General features: G+C 35.3%; 1 protein-coding gene across 14 annotated transcripts in view; it reads left to right on the top strand.

Moving 5' to 3' along the window:
* Positions 1 to 18,008, top strand: part of VPS13B (vacuolar protein sorting 13 homolog B) — a 774,030-nt gene that overhangs the window by 29,958 nt on the left and 726,064 nt on the right. The window lies entirely within an intron of this gene.

The raw sequence follows: 18,008 nt of genomic DNA, 5'->3' as shown, positions 1-18,008 counted from the left end.
TTACCATAGCATCTGTATAAATATGGTAAGCAGTTCATTCATGGACATGAGTAATAGATGAGAATAGTTTTTTCTGAGCACTGTTTTCATTATCTTACCAATAAAGTCTTGATGCTCAATTTTCATTAATATATTGGTTAACTGGAATATTCTTTTTCAAACTTAGTGTAAGCAATGTTTTATTTATATTTTAAATTAATGTTTTAATTGGAGGATTATTGCTTTACAGTGTTCTCTTGGTTTCTGCCATACATCAACATGAATTAGCCATAGGTGCACACACATCCCCCTTGCCTCCTGAACCTCCTTCCCACCCCACCCCACCCCAAGCAGTATTTTAAAATGTCTTTTGTCCTTATGAAAATCCATAGAAGAATTCAGTTTTGATATTTATATAGTTATCCACTGGTGGATGAATTGCACAAAATTTTATGTCTTATCTCTGACTTTCTCATATTCTCTAGAGAACTTTGAATAAGCTTAATATTTGTATAAACAAATTTGTTGGTAGAGACACATCTACAAAAAATTACAGTTAAGGTAATCAGAAATTAAATGTAAATACTCTTAGTTTTCTATTGCATTTCAACACTGCTGTTCTCCTGCATTGGTACATAATCAAGAATTGTGTACGATAGATTGACATAATTTTTTCCGTGGTATTGGATTTTCCTTGTATTATGTATGCAAAGATAAAAAGTGAATAGTATATTTAACATATTTAATTTATGTGTAGAGTTGACATTTTTGCCTAAGTGAAGTAAACTGACATTTTTGCGTAGCTATAGCTAATATAATAAAAGGACATTTCATTTGTAAAGCAATAGCTATTTCTAAATGTTTATCCTGCTTAGTTAAAAAGATTTGTGTCATTAAATGCCACTGAAACTCTTGACATATGTATAAATTATCTAGCTTGACATCACCATACTTTTTTGTACTGCCTTCTAGCATACATAATTCCTATGATGCCAGGTACATCATAGGATTATAAAAAGGCAAATTCTACATTTAATTTGCTACTTCTTTCTTTCTGATGACAGTTAAATTTTCCTCTAATTGTTTTTTCTCAATAATCTCTCTGCCCAAACTGCAAAACTTTAAGGAAAATTTTTACTTTATTTACACATATTGGACCTTGAATAAATACTGAAATTTGAATTGTTTTCATTTTTACTTAGGAGTGGAAAGAAGACCAGTAATTGGATTTGTAGAGCTATAGTAAAGAAAAAGCAGAATAAATTACAAAGTCAGTGTTACTCTCAATAGATTACATATTATTACATATTATTTATTTCAGAGGATTATTTTTTATTCCCAGTTCACAATACCTCCAGGGGATCCTCCTAATCCAGGGATCCAACCTGTGTTCTAGAGCACAGACTCAATAGTTGTGGTGCTTGGGCTCAACTGCTCTGAGGCATGTGGGATCTTCCTGGATCATGGATTGAACCCATATTTCCCATGGCAGGTGGATTCTTTACCACTGAGCCACCAGGGAAGCCCTCTTGAAAGTTTTAAGGAAAAAATGTTATATCATGTGTAGCTTATGGTTTTAATGTTAGCATGGAAATACTGTCTGTAGTCTTAGAACAACCAGGTGGTAAAATACTTTGTTTTAAATTTAGATTTGTTTTTGAGGTGAAATAACTTGAATGATTTAAAAACATTGAAAAGGAAATAAAAAACCAAAAGCCACGAAAATCCACAAATAACTTGTGGTCAATGAAATTGAAGATAAATATGTCTTAAACTGTATTCTGTGCCTTAAAAATTCAGAAATAGGAGAAATCATGGTTTCTTAAACTTCTACCTGTGTCTAAAGCTTCCTAATCAGAAGTAGTAGAAAGAGGACTCTTTTTAGTTAGCTGTTTGAAAAAAGAAAATAGCTATGTGTTATAAAGATCTAGTTCTTTATATATATGTATATATATATATATTTGTGTATATATGTGTGTGTATATATAAAAATAATAAAAGTGAAAGTTTTAGTTGTTCAGTTGTGTCCGACTTTTTGCAAAACCAGGGACTGTATCCCAGGCTCCACTGTCCATGGGGTTCTCCAGGCAGAAATATTGGAGTGGGTAGCCATTCCCTTCTCCAGGGGATCTTCCCAATCCAGGGATCGAAGCTGGGTCTCCTGCATTGCAGGCGAATTCTTTACTGCCTGAGCCACGAGGGAAGGCCATATTTTATATACATATAGTAGAATTTTTTGTTACGTCATTTATAAGATTGAAATTTGTGCCGCATGAAAACCAGACTTGGTATAAGGTGGATTTTTGATTTGATGATTTTTTTAACATTAAGAAAGTTTCAATTCTTGTTTGCCACTTTAGGTGTTTTTTTGGGGGGGTTCTGTTATATTTGTTTTATCCTTGGGAAGACTTTTATTTAATTTTTTCAGCTGTAGGAGCTGATCTCTTATAGCTCTTCTATGTTAAGAAGAAGAAAAATTGGGATTGAGATAAGAAAGGAAGGCTTTAGTTTTGTGAAGGACTTTCTAAGAATGTTATGAATGAATATATGGGGTTGTAATAGAAGTTCCAGTACAACCCTAATTATAGTGTTCAGTGCTGTGGACTCTATAATTTCTATGTCTGAATGCTGGGGGAAAAAAGAAGCTGGTATGAAACATTGCAGCTTGCTGGTGGTTGCAAGTTCTTTCTTCCCCTGTTGGCATTAAGCCGTCCCAATGTGTTAACTGGCATTAAAGATAATGAAGAACACAGACTGCAGCATCTAGTTTTTTATTTTGGTTTAGTTCACAAGGTCGTCTCTAGATTACCTTTTTATTCATAAAATGCATCAGTTCTCTGATTTTTGTTTTATTAATTAGATGCTGCTAATTTTCTTTTTTTTTGGATTGGTTCATTTTTGTTTTGATTGTCTTTTGGATACTTGTGTTATCATATCTTTAGAAACTGTACTGAGTCAATATATCTGAACTTAGTTTTCTATAGTTAGATTATAATTGAGTTTTACTAATCTGAATAACAATTTCTGCCTGTTAATTGTAATGTGTTAGATTATTTACATTTTATGTAATTTTCTGTATGTTTAGGTTTGTCTTCTTATTATAATTTGTCCCATCTAATTTTTCTTCCTTTTCTCCTGCCTCTTTATGAATTGAGTATATATATATTAGCATTCCATTTTATCTTCATTATTGTTTTATTCACTATGCTCTTCATTTTCTTACTTAGTGGTTGTTCAAGGGTTGACAAATATGCACGCTTAACCTCTCATTGTCTGCTTTTGAATGCTAATATACTGCCTAATGGATAATGTAAGCATTTTTTTTTAGTATTATTTACAACAGTATGATTCTCTTTATTCCCTGTCATCATTTATGCTAGTCTAGTTATAACTCTTATGTATATGTTACAGACCCCAGGACTGCATCGTCATCATCATCTTTATCATCATAGTTATGATTGCTTTGAGCAGTTAATTAATTTTTAAGAAATTAAAAACCAAAACGTGTCAGTTGTTTTTACCCACATAGTTACTTCTGACACTCTTCATTCCTTTATGTAGATTGAAGTTTTTAATCTAGCATCGTTTTAGTTCAGCTTAAAGAACTTTTAAAAATATTTTTTATAGTGCATTTCATCTTGCTACAAATTCTTTCACCCTTTGTTTGTTTGAAGAAGTCTACTTTCTCTGCTTAAAAATTCTTATTTCTGGATTTAACTTTTGGGATCATTTCTGTCTTATCTGCCTGTGGTTGAGCTTGTCTGATAGCAGCTGTGTCTGTTTTGTTTTCAGAAGAGGATAATAGCAAGAGTTGGAATGAGAGAAAGGTGGTCAACAGAAGTTGAAAAGATGTTAGTAGGAGCAATATAAATAGCTTCAAGTAATTGCTTTTTTTAATGAACTCTTTAAACACTTCGTTAACAAACTCTAATGTTATTTGTTGAAAATTTTGAACTTTGTTTTTCTCCTTTGTTAAATGGAAATAATATAGGATGTTTGTGATGATTATGAACAATGAATATAAAGCACTTGCATTGTTTATACCAGTAAATAATTAGTTACTCATAGTATTATTTTGCAGTTTAAGGATTATTTGATTTTAAAAATACTCCTTTATAAATAATATTCTGAAGATAAGGACTCTTATTTTTCCCACTGTTAACAACTTTTGCCTCTGGCTTTGCACTGTGCAGAGTATCTTGAATATAGCAGGTGCTTTTTTTTTTTAATCTTTTACCATCTTCATTCTACTTTATTATTTTCAGGCTCTAGAGCTAATAGTCTTTCCCTGTCTCAAGTTACTCAGCATCCACTCATTCATTAACTCACGTAGTATGGCTTCTTCCCTCACCACTATAAAGGAATTATTCTTTCAAAGTTCTGTGGTCATCTATTAGCAGTCATTGTAAATCTTAAGTTTTCGTTTTCTAGTTTGTGTGTGTGTGCTCCCAGTTGTGTCTGACTCTTTGCAACCCCATGGACTGTAGCCCACCAAGCTTCTCTGTCCGTGGAATTTTCCAGGCAGGGATACTGGAGTGGGTTGCCATTTCTTACTCCAGGGGATCTTCCCAGGGTTTGAACCATGTCTCTTTGGTTGGTAGGCAGATTCTTTACCACTGTGCCCCCTGGGAACCCAGAGACTGTCTAGTTTGAGATGATTGTTAATACTGTAGTATTCGGTTTGCTGTCTTATTGGTAAAGAATTAAATTTGCAACATTGTCCGGAAATGGAATAACTTTAGGGAATGAATTTCGTTTCCTCTTGATGGTTATTTGGTGTTGATGGTTATTTTGTACATTAGCCTACACAGAGGTCCTGATCTGCACTCCCTAGTTGTTGAACTTTTCCTGAAGGTTTGACTCACACCTCCAACATTGTTGCGCTGTTTAGCTCAGGCATGCTTTACTGTTTGCCTCAGCTTGGCTGATTAGATCGACTTAGATCTCAATCTCAAGTTTAGTTATCTTTTTTAGTAGAACCATTATTTATCTCTGATTTGCATTTGTGTTATAGGAATATAGAAAGTATCATTTTAACTGTAAGCAAAATGTTTCTAATATTTACAGTGTAAATGCAATGCCAAGAAAAAAGGGGAAAAATGTTATTTGGGATCCTATCACAGGCTAGCAAAGTTATGCTCAAAATTCTTTAAGCTAGGATTCAGCAGTACGTGAACCGAGAATTTACAGATGTACAAGCTGGGTTTCAAAGAAGCAGAGGAACCAGAGATCAAATTGCCCACATTCATTGGATCATGGAGAAAGCAAAAGAGTTCAGAAAAACATCCGTTTCTGCTTCATTGACTACTTGAAAGCCTTTGACTGTGTGGATCACAAAAAACTGTAGAAAATTCTCAATGAATTGGGAGTACTGGACCACCTTACCTGTCTTTTGAGAAACCTATATGCAGGTCAAGAAGCAGCAGTTAGTATTGAACATGGAACAGTGGTTCAGAATTGGAAAGGAGTATGACATAAAATGTCACTCTGCTTATTTAACTTTTATGCAGAGTACATCATGCGAAATGCTGGGCTGGATGGATCCCAAGTTGGAATCAATATTGCTGGGAGAAATATCAACAACCGCAGTCATGCAGATGATATCATTCTAATGACAGAAAGTGAAGAGGAACTAAAGAACCTCTTGATAGGGGGAAAGAGGAGAGTGAAAATGCTGACTTGAAACTCAGCATTCAGAAAACCAAGATCATGGCATCTGGTCCCATTACTTCCTGGCAAACAGAAGGGGAAGAAATAGAAGCAGTGACAGATTTTATTTTCTTGGCTCCAAAGTCACTGCTGGTGGAGACTACAGCCATGATATTAAAAGATGCTTGCTCCTTGGAAGTAAAACTGTGGCACACCTATGCAGCATATTAAAAAGCAGAGATATCACTTTCCCAACAAAAGTCCATATAGTCAAAGCTGTGGTTTTTCCAGTAGTCATGCATGGATGTTAGAGCGCCAAAGAATTGATGCTTTTGAATTGTGGTGCTGCAGAAGACTCTTGGGAGTCTCTTGGAGTGTAAGGAGATCTAACAAGTCAATCCTAAAGGAAATCAAACCTGAATATTCATTGAAGGACTTATGCTGAAGTTCCAATACTTTGGCCACCTGATGGTAAAAGCCAGCTCATGCTTCAGAAACACTGAAGGCAAAAGAAAAAGGTGGCAGAGGATGAGATGATTGAATGGCATCATCTACTCAATGGGCATGAGTTTGAGCAAACTCCAGGAGGTAGTGAAGGACAGGAAGGCCTGGAGTGCTGCAGTTGATGGGGTCACAGAGTCAGACACAACTGAGCGACTAACAACAACAGTCTAATTAGCAGGATTTTCCTGTCCATCAAAGGAAAATCAATAAGAGATTGGATACGTGTTTAAGAAGCAAAATATTGTGATTCTTATTTTTCTAACCTGTTAAAGATTATGTTAGCTGAAAAATAAGATTATTTTATACATTAATTTTAAGTTCTTAATAGATAATATATTGTTGTCCTATAACAGTTAAAGTATTAAGATCTGGTCTTAACCATTGTTGAAGGTATCTGTGAGTATGAATGGACACTCATGTATAGAATAATCTTATGGGATTTCAAATACAAAATAAAAAATTGTCTCTTTAAACAGAGATATAGGAAACATTATGGCTCTTGAGGTTTTTTTCCTTTTTTTTTTTTTTTAAAGCAGCAGTACACTCATACTATAGCTCTACCAGAATCCCCTTCATAGCAAAAATGAAATGAAGCATTATCATCTGAGTACTTAGCTAGTATAAAATTTTAAAATTCTTATTATTATAGTGTATAATTTAAATCTTTTAACCTTTACTGCAATTATATAAAATCTTAATTGTCTTTACTAGTATTATTGAGATGTATTTATGTTATTATACTATTGAGAAAATTCTGTGTTTTACTGAAAATTTGTCTAAAAATGTATTCTTCTTAAGTACTCAATGCTCCCTGGGTTGGAAGATGTATCCAGTTTTGTTTCCCCACTCTTTTATCTCTTTTTCTCCAAGTTAGTTTTACATTTTACTTTCTTTGTGATGTTAGCCAAATTTTAACTTTCACTTTTGCATATGTTTAGAATGTGCTTTTTTGATGTATTATTTTCTTTAGGAATGTATTATTTTTCTTTTCCTTTGGGTCTGTAGAATTTTCTTCATGCTGTCTTCTTACTGAAAATTGCTTTTCTTTTTCTTAGTCAACATTTGTTGTTTTATTAGAAATTAGTTATAAAAGGGATAATGGTAGAAATGTCTTGTCTTCTTAGCAGCCAGGCAAAAAGTTTGTACTTTTCCCCCAGGATATTTTAAAGAGTCCCTCATTAGTTAGATATATTTGTAGTCTTTTTTTTTTTGTCTTATATAATGAAAACACTGGATTCCAAAACAATTTCAGATTGAATTTTTGTTTATCGTGTATTTTTTATTAAGGCAAGTATTTTAAAGCAAGAGTAATTAAACTTTATGGCTCATAGGCCTACTGCCTGTTTTTATAAATAAGGATTTTTTGAAACACAGCTAAGTATTGTCTATGACTGCTTTATTTTCTTTTATTCATTTTTTAAATTGAAATATAGTTGACATACAACATTATGTTAGTGTCATAGTGATTTACAGTCGCTTACATTACAAAATGATCGTCAGTATAAATTTAGTAATGAACTGTATCCATATAAAGTTATTACATGACTATTGACCATATTCTTTATGCTGTATGTTACATTCCCAAGCCTTATTTATTTTATGACTAGGGGTTGGTACCTCTTAATCTCCTTCACTTATTTTGCCCAACCCCTCACCTTCCTCCTCTTTGGCAACCAGTCATTTGTTCTCAGTATCTACTAGTCTGGTTTGGTTTTTTTTGTTTTTAGATTCCACATGTAAGTGAGATCATATGGTATTTGTTTTTCTTTATCTGACTTATTTCACTTAGCATTATACTGTCTAGATCCACCCATGTTATTGCAGATGACAAGATTTAATTTTTTATGGCTGAGTAATAATCCACTCTGTGTGTGTATGTGTGTGTGTGTCCCACATCTTTATCTATTCATCTTTCAGTAGACACTTAGGTTGCTTCTGTATCTTGGCTGTTATTAATAGTGATGTAGTGAATATTGGGGTGCATATATCTTTTCAAGTTAGTGCTTTTGTTTCCTTTAGGCAAATATCCCATATTGAAATTGCTAGATTATATGATAGTTTTGTTTTTAATTTTTTGAGCAACCTCCATAGTGTTTTCCGTTGTGAGTGGACCAGTTTACAATGCCATGGACAATGCACGAGGACTCCCTTTTTACCCCATCCTCACCAACACTTGTTATTTGTTGTCTTTTTGATGATAGTCATTTTGACAGGTGTGAGATGCTATCTCACTGTAGGTTTGATTGGTATTTCCCTGATGATTAGTGATGTTGAGCATCTTTTAATGTATCTGTTGGCCATTTGTATGTCTTCTTTAGAAAAGTATCTGCCCAGGTCCTTTATCTAATTTTTAATCTGATTATTTGTTTCTTCAATATTGAGTTTTGTGAATTCTTTGTATATTTTGGAAATTAACCCTTTCTTTATTACATGTATCTTTTGCAAGCATTTTCTCCCATGCAGTAGGTTGACTTTTCATTTTGTTGATGGTTTCCTTTGCTGTGTAAATGCTTTTTGGTTTGATGTCATCCCATTTGTTATTTTGCTTTTGTTTCTCTTTTCTGAGGAGACAAATTGAAAAAAAAAATATTGCCTATGTCTTATTCTAGGAATTTTATGGTTTCAGATCATGCATTTAAGTCTTTAACTCATTTTGAGTTTATTTTTATATCTGGTGTGAGAAAGCAGTCCTGTTTGACTCTTTTGCATGGAGCTGTCCAGTTTTCCCAATACTATTTATTAAAGAGACTGTTTTTCCCGATTTTATATTCTTGCCTCCTGGGTCATAGATTAATTGACCACATAAGAAGCATTGGTTTATTTTATGTTCTCTGTTCGATTGATGTATGTGTCTATCTTTGGTCCAGCACCATACTGTGTTGATTACTGAAGCTTTGCAGTGTAGCTTGAAACCAGCGAGTGTGATACCTCCAGCTTTGCTCTGTCTCAAGGCCTTTTTGGCTATTTGGTTTTTTTGTATGCTTTTTTTGTGTTTCCATACTAATTTTAGAGTTAGTTGTTCTAGTTCTGTGAGAAATGCAGTTGGTATTTTGAGAGGGATTGCACTGAAAGACAGCACACACAAAAAAACTTTTGTCCCAGTGTCACTGAATAACGTGGCTGCAAAATCCCCAACAAATATCAGGCAGCCAGATTCAACAATACTTCACATACACCATGACCAAGTGGGATTTATCTCAGGGATGGTTTGATATCCAGAAGTTCCATCAGTGTGACACATCACGTTAACAAATTGGAGAATAAAGACCATATGATCATGTCAATAAAAGCAGAAAAAAACTTTTGACAAAATGCAACATTTGTTAGTGATAAAAGCACTCAACAAAGTGGTTATGGAAAGTGCATACCTCAGTATAATAGAGGCCATATGTGGCATACCCACAGCCAACACCAGTGGTGAAAACCCATACCCAGTGGTAAAAAGTTGAAAGCTTTTCCTTTAAGATCAGGAGAAGACAAAGATTCAGTCTAGTTTTGGAAGTTCTAGTTACAGCAATCAGACAAGAAAAAGAAAAGGAATCCAAACTGGAAAGGAAGAAAGAAACCTGTCACTGTTTGCAGATGGCATGATATTATAGATAAAGAATTAAAGATGCCACCAGAGAATCACTAGAACTACTAAATAAATTCAGTAATGTTGCTGGTTACAAAATTGATATACAAAAACCTGATTTGCTTCTATAGACTAATGATGAACTTTCATAGACATGAAGAAAACCCATTTATAGTCACATCAAAAGGAATAAAATACCTAGGAGTAAATCTTACCAGGGATCTCTCTACTTGAAATTTTAAAAGCTCATTGTAGTCATTTTGCAGAATTATAACAGATATAACATCTTCCCAGGTGGTGCAGTGGTATAGAGTCTGCCTGCCAGTGCAGGAGAAACAGACACGGCTTTGATCCCTGAATTTGGAAGATGCCCTGGAGTAGGAAATGGCAACCCACTCCACTACTCTTACCTGGAAAATTCCATGGACAGAGGAGCCAGGCAGGCTACAGTCCATAGGGTGTCAAACAGCTGGACACTACTGAGTGACTGCACACAGAAGGAGTCTTAGGAGACTGAGAAAATAGTAGCTACGTTGACTTATTGAATTAGAATGTGAAGGACTGTGGTTTTTTTTTGTTTTTTTTTATTTGAGGAATAGAGGTTAGGGGAAATAAAGTCTGTTGCAGAGTCCATGAGTTTTTAAAATGTTATTAGAATGCCTGACATTTTAAAAAAATAATTTTTGTTTATTTTTGGCTGTGCTAGATCTTGTTGCTGCATGAGCTTTTCTCTAGTTGTGGCAAGTGCGGGGGCTATTCTCTAGCTATGGTATGCGGTCTTCTCATTGCAGTGGCTTCTCTTACGGCAGAGCGTGAACTCTAGGGTTTGTGGGCCCAGTAATTGTGGCTACAGGGCTCTGGAGCATAGGCACAAAAGTTGTGGTGCAGGGGCTTATTTGCTCCAAGGCACCTGGGGTCTTTCAGGACCAGGGATTGAATCCATGTCTCCAGCATTGGCAGGTGGATTCTTCACCGCTGAGCCACCAGGGAGGCTCCACAAATTTTGTTTTACCATTGAGTTTGAGGTGCTAGCCTTTAAAAGAATTCTCATTGCTAATTTTCTGCATCATTTAATTTCTAAACTATTATAATGACCTATTGTTGCTGTTGTTCCGTTGTTCAGTCATGTCCGACTCTCTGCGACCCCATGGACTGCAGCATGCCAGGCTTCCCTGTGCATCACCATTTCCTGGAGCTTGTTCAGAAACATGTCCATTGAGTCAGTGATGCCATCCAACTACCTCATCCTGTCGTCCCCTTCTCCTCCTGCCTTCATTCTTTCCCAGCATCAGGCTCTTTTTTAATGAGTCGACTCTTCGCATCAGTTGACCAAAGTGTTGGAGCTTCAGCTTCAGCATCAGTCCTTCCAGTGAATATTCAGTGTTGACTTCCTTTAGGATGGACTGGTGGGATCTCCTTGCTGTCCAAGGGACTCTCAAGAGTCTTCTCCAACACCACAGTTCAAAAGCATCAGTTCTTCAGCACTCAGCTTTTATAGTCCAACTCTCACATCCATACATGAGTACTGAAAAACCATAGCTTTGACTAGATGGACCTTTGTTGGCAAAGTAATGTCTGCTTTTTAATATGCTGTCTAGGATTGTCGTAGCTTTTCTGCTTTTCTTCCAAGGAATAAGCGTCTTTTAATTTCATGGCTGCAGTCACCATCTGCAGTACTTTTGGAGCCGAAGAAAATAAGGTCTGTCACTATTTCCATTGCTTCCCATCTATTTGCCATGAAGTGATGGGAATGGATGCCATGATCTTTGTTTTTTGAATGTTGAGTTTTAAGCCAGCTTTTTCAGTCTCCTTTTTCACTTTCATCAAGAGACTCTTTAGTTCCTCTCTTTCTGCCATAAGGGTGGTGTCATCTGCATATTGTGTCATTTGAGGTTATTGATATTTCTCCTGGCAATCTTGATTCCAGCTTGTGCTTATCCAGCCCGGCAGTTCGCATGATGTACTCTGCATAGAAGTTAAATAAGCAGGGTGACAGTATACAGCCTTTAAGTACTCCTTTCCCAATTTGAAACCAGTTTGTTGTTCTGTATCCGGTTCTAACTGTTGCTTCTTGACCTGCAAACAAGTTTCTCAGGAGGCAGGTCAGGTGGTCTGGTATTCCCATCTCTTGAAGAATTTTCGATAGTTTGCTGTGATACACAGAGTCAGAGGCTTTGGTGTAGTCAATAAAGCAGAAGTAGATGTTTTTCTGGAATTCTCTTGCTTTTTCTGTGATTCAACAGATGCTGGCAATTCCTCTTCATTTTCTAAATACAGCTTGAAATCTGGAAATTCTCAGGTCATGTAGTATTGAAGCCTTGCTTGGAGAATTTTGAGCATTAGGCTGCTAGCATGTGAAATGAGTGCAGTTGTGCTGTAGTTTGAATATTCTTTGGCATTGCCTTTCTTTGGGGTTGGAATGAAAACTGACCTTTTCCAGTCCTGTGGCCATTGCTGAGTTTTCCAAATTTTCTGGCATATTTAGTGCAACACTTTCACAGCATCATCTTTTAGGATTTGAAGTAACTCAGCTGAAACTCCATGATCTCCATGAGCTTTGTTCGTAGTGATGCTTCCTAAGGCCCACTTGACTTCGCATTCCAGATGTCTGGCTCTAGGTGAGTGATCACACCATCATGGTTATCTGGGTCATGAAGATCTTTTTTGTATAGTTCTTTTGTGTATTCTTGCCACCTCTTCTTAATATCTTTTGCTTTAGTTAGGTCCTTGGTGTTTCTGTCCTTTATTGTGCTCATCTTTGCTTGAAATGTTCCATTGGTATCTCTAATTTTCTTGAAGAGTTCTCTAGTCTTTCCCATTTATTGTTTTCCTCTATTTCTTTGCATTGATCACTGAGGAAGGCTTTCTTATATCTCCTTGCTTTTCTTTGGAACTCTGCATTCACATGGGTATATCTTTCCTTTTCTCCTTTGCCTTTTGCTTCTCTTCTTTTCTCAGCTATTTGTAAGGCCTCCTCAGACAACCATTTTGCATTTTTGCATTTCTTTTTCTTGGGGCTGGTTTTGATTACCACTTCGTGCATAGTGTTACAAACCTCCATCCATAGCTCTTCAGGCACTCTATCAGGTCTATCTAATCCCTTTAATCTATTTGTCACTTCCCCATATAATTTTAAGGCATTTAATTTAGGACATACTTGAATGGCCAAGTGGTTTTCCCTAGTTTCTTTAAGTCTTAATTTTGCAATAAGCAGTTCATGATCTAAACCACAGTCAACTCCCCGTCTGATTAATAATAGCCTATTAATTTTTATTAATTGTTAGTATCTCTTCTTTTGTGTTTTGTCACGTTACCTGAAGATTCTTCTTCTGAATGAAGTACTTCTTCTTGTTAGTCTCCTACTCATAAGTTTCATTGGCTCCTCAGTATGTTGAATAAAGCTTATATTTCTTGAACTGATACTCATATAACCCATTGCTGCTGCTGTTGCTAAGTCGCTTCAGTTGTGTCCGACTGTGCGACCCCATAGATGGCAGCCCACCAGGCTACTCTGTCCACGGGATTCTCTAGGCAAGAGTACTGGAGTGGGTTGCCATTTCCTTCTCCAGTAACCCATTGAAAACGCCATAAATAGAAAGTTTTTTCCTGTGTCTTTTCTCCTCCCTCTCTGCCATTCTTTTTTCTTCCCTTTCTCTCTGTTTTCCTGTCTTTTATCAGTAGTAATGGAAGGGGCTTTCTATCAGACGTATCTGGACGTTCGTCCTAGCTGTTTTCCTTCGTGTCTTTTTGACCTTAGAACCTCTTAAGCCCCAATTTCCTCATCCTTAAAATACTGGAGGTCTGGCACATATAAATGCTCAGTAAATTTTACTGTTATTTTTGCGTTTGTGTATGTGAGACCTATGTAATAAATAGCTGATTAACTTGAATTGCTCTTAACCTTTTTATGCATATAAGTAAAGCTATCAGGATACCATCTATTTGTACTACCTGTTTTCTCTCAAAATGCCTAACAGATAGTTAAAAAAAAGTCAAGTGGTTCTTTTTGAGGGAAGTTATACATGTAAGAAGACAAAGTGCAGTTTTACTAATCGGCTCACTCACCCAATCTCTACTGAATTTTGGTAAATATTAGATGGTGGAATGTGGCTTAGGCTGGGATGCCTCTGTATGTACTTTTGTTCTCTCCTCCCTTAATTTCTGCCTATTTCACCTTCCAAATCTAAAGATGAGTCTAAGCACTTCAATTCTGTGATTTTTAAAAAGAGGGGAGGAGGAGTTGCTAATATGATACATACTGACTGATTCGAAGGAAAAAGGATGTCATAGGCGATAATAAAGGACAGATTTTTTTCTAACATGATGCTGTTAACCAGTATAGTTTGATTGTTCTCTGGCAGGGGCAGTATCCTGGGGTACATGGCTAAGAATGTGAAAGGAAGGCCAGAGGAGCGATGGCTAGATATCACGTCATGTGGGGAACATGGCTGTCAGATAGACGAGTGGCTTCATCACACAGGTGTTCACAGTTAGGACAGTGATCTCTTTCTTTGTTAAAATGTAGCCTAATATATCTTAGTGTATGTTCAGCTTTGGCCTGTTAGGTTAGTTATCCCTCCTTTTGGGGAGGTTTCAGTAAAAGAATGCAGGGGAGCACCAGCTCTCTTTTCTTTCCCAGCCTGTCACACCCTTGATTGCAGAGAAGACGGAAGCAGCCTCTTGTGTGGGCTTAAGCTGATGTGTGAAGAGGTTGGGGGTATACATACCTCCTTTACTGAGGTGACTTGGCTTTTTTTTTTTTTTTTTAATGGCTAAAGTTTATTAATACTCCTGTTAGGGTAGAAGGGATCCAGACATTCCCAATTTTACCCCAGAAGGAAATATATATATATTTTTTCCTGGCTAGCTCTCATGTTCTACAAGTGTCCCTCTGCATTGCTGACTTGCCTTGGCTCTCTGACTCTCCAAAGTACAGGCTTACCTTTAGAGATTCTTTTTTTGCGTCTGTTGTCTTTGTACTTGCTTCTGGAGGGGTTAGAGGTGAACTTACCTACGGGCTTTGTAGCGGTTCACTTCTAAGGCCCTCACACTCTCTTCAGGAGCGACTAGAGCTGCCGGGTGAGCCTCTGTCCTCTGCTTGTCAAGTTTGGGGTCGCAAGGCTGAAGAATGCAATACACATCACTTCCTAGTTCTGTCTTTTGGTCTCTCCTTCTTCAACTCTTTCTTACTTTTAACCTATTTCTAAAACAAGGGCTTAGAATGATTCAGTCACCGGTTTTAAGTTTTATCCCCAATCTTACTCTACTGTTGTGAATCCGGGAGTTGATGGCTTTCCAGTTTTAATTGACTAGCCCTTCGAGGTCTAAGGTGAAAAGTATGCAACATGATCCCATGAGCTGTCAGTATGAAAGTAACGGATCTATTTAAATACAGGGTTTTGCCACATTTTCCCTCTGTTAGGAACTTTTGTAAGGAAATGACATTCTTGCTTGTTTCATGAGGAGCAAAGGGCAGTATTTTCAGAAATAGCTATGTGGTCCCCAGGAGACAACATTCTTTTGCCATGAAATATACTTAACTTGACATTTTGGAAAAATTGCAGCCTAAATAAGAAAGATATAACTGTAATGTGTTTGGGGTTAAAAATTATCTCAAAACATGTTAGCTAGTATTTTTGAGAACAGAGTTTCTTTTATTAGAAGTTAGAGTCTTTCAATGAATTAAAATATGTAATAGTCCAAAGTGATACATATTGGTTAAAAGCAGATGATGAATTCAAGCTAATGATGGAAATAATTCCAGTGTTAATAGTAAATATTATAATTGTTTTGCTTTATTTTTATTTAAGTTAGTTGGGACAGGATTTGAATGGAAGCTCGTTTATAATTGATGCAATTAAAATGTAATTGAAATGAAAACAAGTTGAAATTATCAAAAGGATTATTTTCTAATTATAATATATATGCACCCATAATTTCTTAAGCATAATTAAGAAGTGTTTACATATTTGGTAATGTTTGTTTCATAGTGTGTATTCCTATGGGTACCATGATTAATGCCCTTTTTTAAGGCACACTGAAATTTTAAGTTAATAAAATTTTTGTTTAAGTAAATAAAGTTAGTTTGTTTTCCTTTTAAATGATAAAAACGTGTAGTTTGTAGGGAAGCTTTATTCACTTTTTAAAAGACTGATTGAAAATTTATATTTAATCTATGCAGTTTACCCTTTTTTGCTGCTAATAACTTTTTTTTTTTTTTGCTGCTAATAACTTTTAAAAAATAAAATAAAATAACTTGTTCTTTCTTTTGCTTTAAGATATTTGTCATCTAGTGTATGCCAGATTTATTGGACTGCAGTAGTTTTAGTGCATTTTGGCTGGAATGTTTATTATGACATCACTGTAATCTATATACAGTATGTGATTTCAGATGGTTTCAGTGTTAAATATTTTCATAATTATGCTAGTTTTGGCAGTTCGCTTGGAACTTTTTCACATCTCTTTAATGAATATGTTTTACTTCTGGGCTTTTGAGACAACCATATGTTTCAAAAATTAATAGTGTGCTTTTAATGTTAACATTGTGCAGAAGTGTATGACTACAGACATTTTTAAGGATCTAAGTTGAACTAAAAGTAATTACAGTGAGGTTTTATTCACAGTAGTAGTCTTTTAGTATTTAGAGACTATAACATTCCCCAAAATAACAGAAGATGTCATTATAAAGATTGAATAGTGAAGTTGTTTCGTGGAATGAAATGCTGTGAAGTTTGTTTTGCATTAACTTAAAGTGAATATAAGTTCATGCAGAAATTTCTTTCATTGTTTATTATAGCAAATCTTTCAACTTGTTGCTTGTAACAAAGTTTCAGACAGAAATTTTTCCTTTTACTTAATGTATGACTAGCATCTGAAGTCATGCCATATTGTAAAAGATTCATTTTTATTATTATATAATCCTGTTAGTGGTTGTAGTGAAAAATATTTTTTGTATCCTAAAGGAGGGCCTATCATTGTTCTTATTTGCCTCTAGTATCCTATTAGAATGCTAAATTTAGTAGTTAACCTTTCTTTCAGTTCTTGAAATTTTCTCTTCAGATATATAAAAGAGAAAAACTAAATTTATCATCATTCTTTTAAGCATTATAAAATAGTTTTATTGTTGATTAATGAGTTAATGATGCACAGTACACCATCAGTTTCCATTTGTGTTGGAGAGGTGTTTGATCTCTGTTTCCTCATATGCATCTCTCAAGCAGAATGTGCTAGTTTAACCTCCCAAAAGGAATAAGGTGATGTCAGATGCTTTTATTTCGTATTACTACCCCATCTATTTCCTCCTTGTAATACCTGTTTTTTTGAAAGAGCAATCTGTGCTTATTTTTTCCATCTTAACTCGTTATTCACCCTTTGATCTGTCTTTTACTCCTCCCACTCCTGTCCCTCTACTGGATTACCAAACCTCCTCTTTTTTTTTTTTTTGGTTATTGGCACCCTCCTCCTAATTACCAAGTCTTGAGTGTCAAATAGAATGAAGGTTGAGAACATCTCTATAGTTCTTTACATGACTGCATTTTTATTGAACTAGACCCTGCCTTTAGCTTTTGGTATTGTTCTCCCATCTTAAATGTTTATATTGTGGCTTCTTTTTTTCTTTTGACTGATCATTATTCTTTGTATATGCTATTTTTAGTTTCCCCCATTTAGCCTCTGATATTAACCTAAAACATTCAGTCAGTTTTAATGATCTGATCTCTCTGGTTCTTCCAAATAGAATGACTCTCTGTGTTCCTATTACTTGAAAATAAACAAAAAACTACTCTTGTAGACTTATATGTGTTTTAAATAGACTCTGAAATCTTTGAGGACAGTTGCTTTTGTAAATCCAGCAATTAACACATAAAAACATTTTATAAATGTTTGTTGAATCAAGTCAGGAAAAGAGTACTCATTCACATTGTGTAAATTTCAAAGATATGTATATTTTAAAGTTTTTATGTTATCCACATTAGAAACTAGTTAAACCTCGTATCTAATCTGAATAATAATAATTCAGTGGACATTGTTAAATGGGTGCCAAGAATTCTTAAGATGATTAAGATTAATCCTTAAAGGTGGGCTGGCTCATTCATATTGATGTTGGTAAAAACCAATGCAATACTGTAAAGGAATTATCCTTCAATTAAAACAAAAAGCTTAAAAAAATAGACTTCAAAAAAACAAAAAATAAATTATTACCAAGAAAAAAAGATGGGCTTCCTCTGTGGCTCAGTGGAAAAGAATCTGCCTTCAATGCAAGAGACTGGATTCTATCCCTGGGTCCAGAAGATCTCTTGGAGAA

The sequence above is a fragment of the Cervus canadensis genome, chromosome 12 (genome assembly GCF_019320065.1).
Source record: "Cervus canadensis isolate Bull #8, Minnesota chromosome 12, ASM1932006v1, whole genome shotgun sequence".
Taxonomy (NCBI): domain Eukaryota; kingdom Metazoa; phylum Chordata; class Mammalia; order Artiodactyla; family Cervidae; genus Cervus; species Cervus canadensis.
The sequence above is the reverse complement of the archived record's forward strand: the minus strand, read 5'-3'. Positions and strand labels throughout refer to the sequence as shown.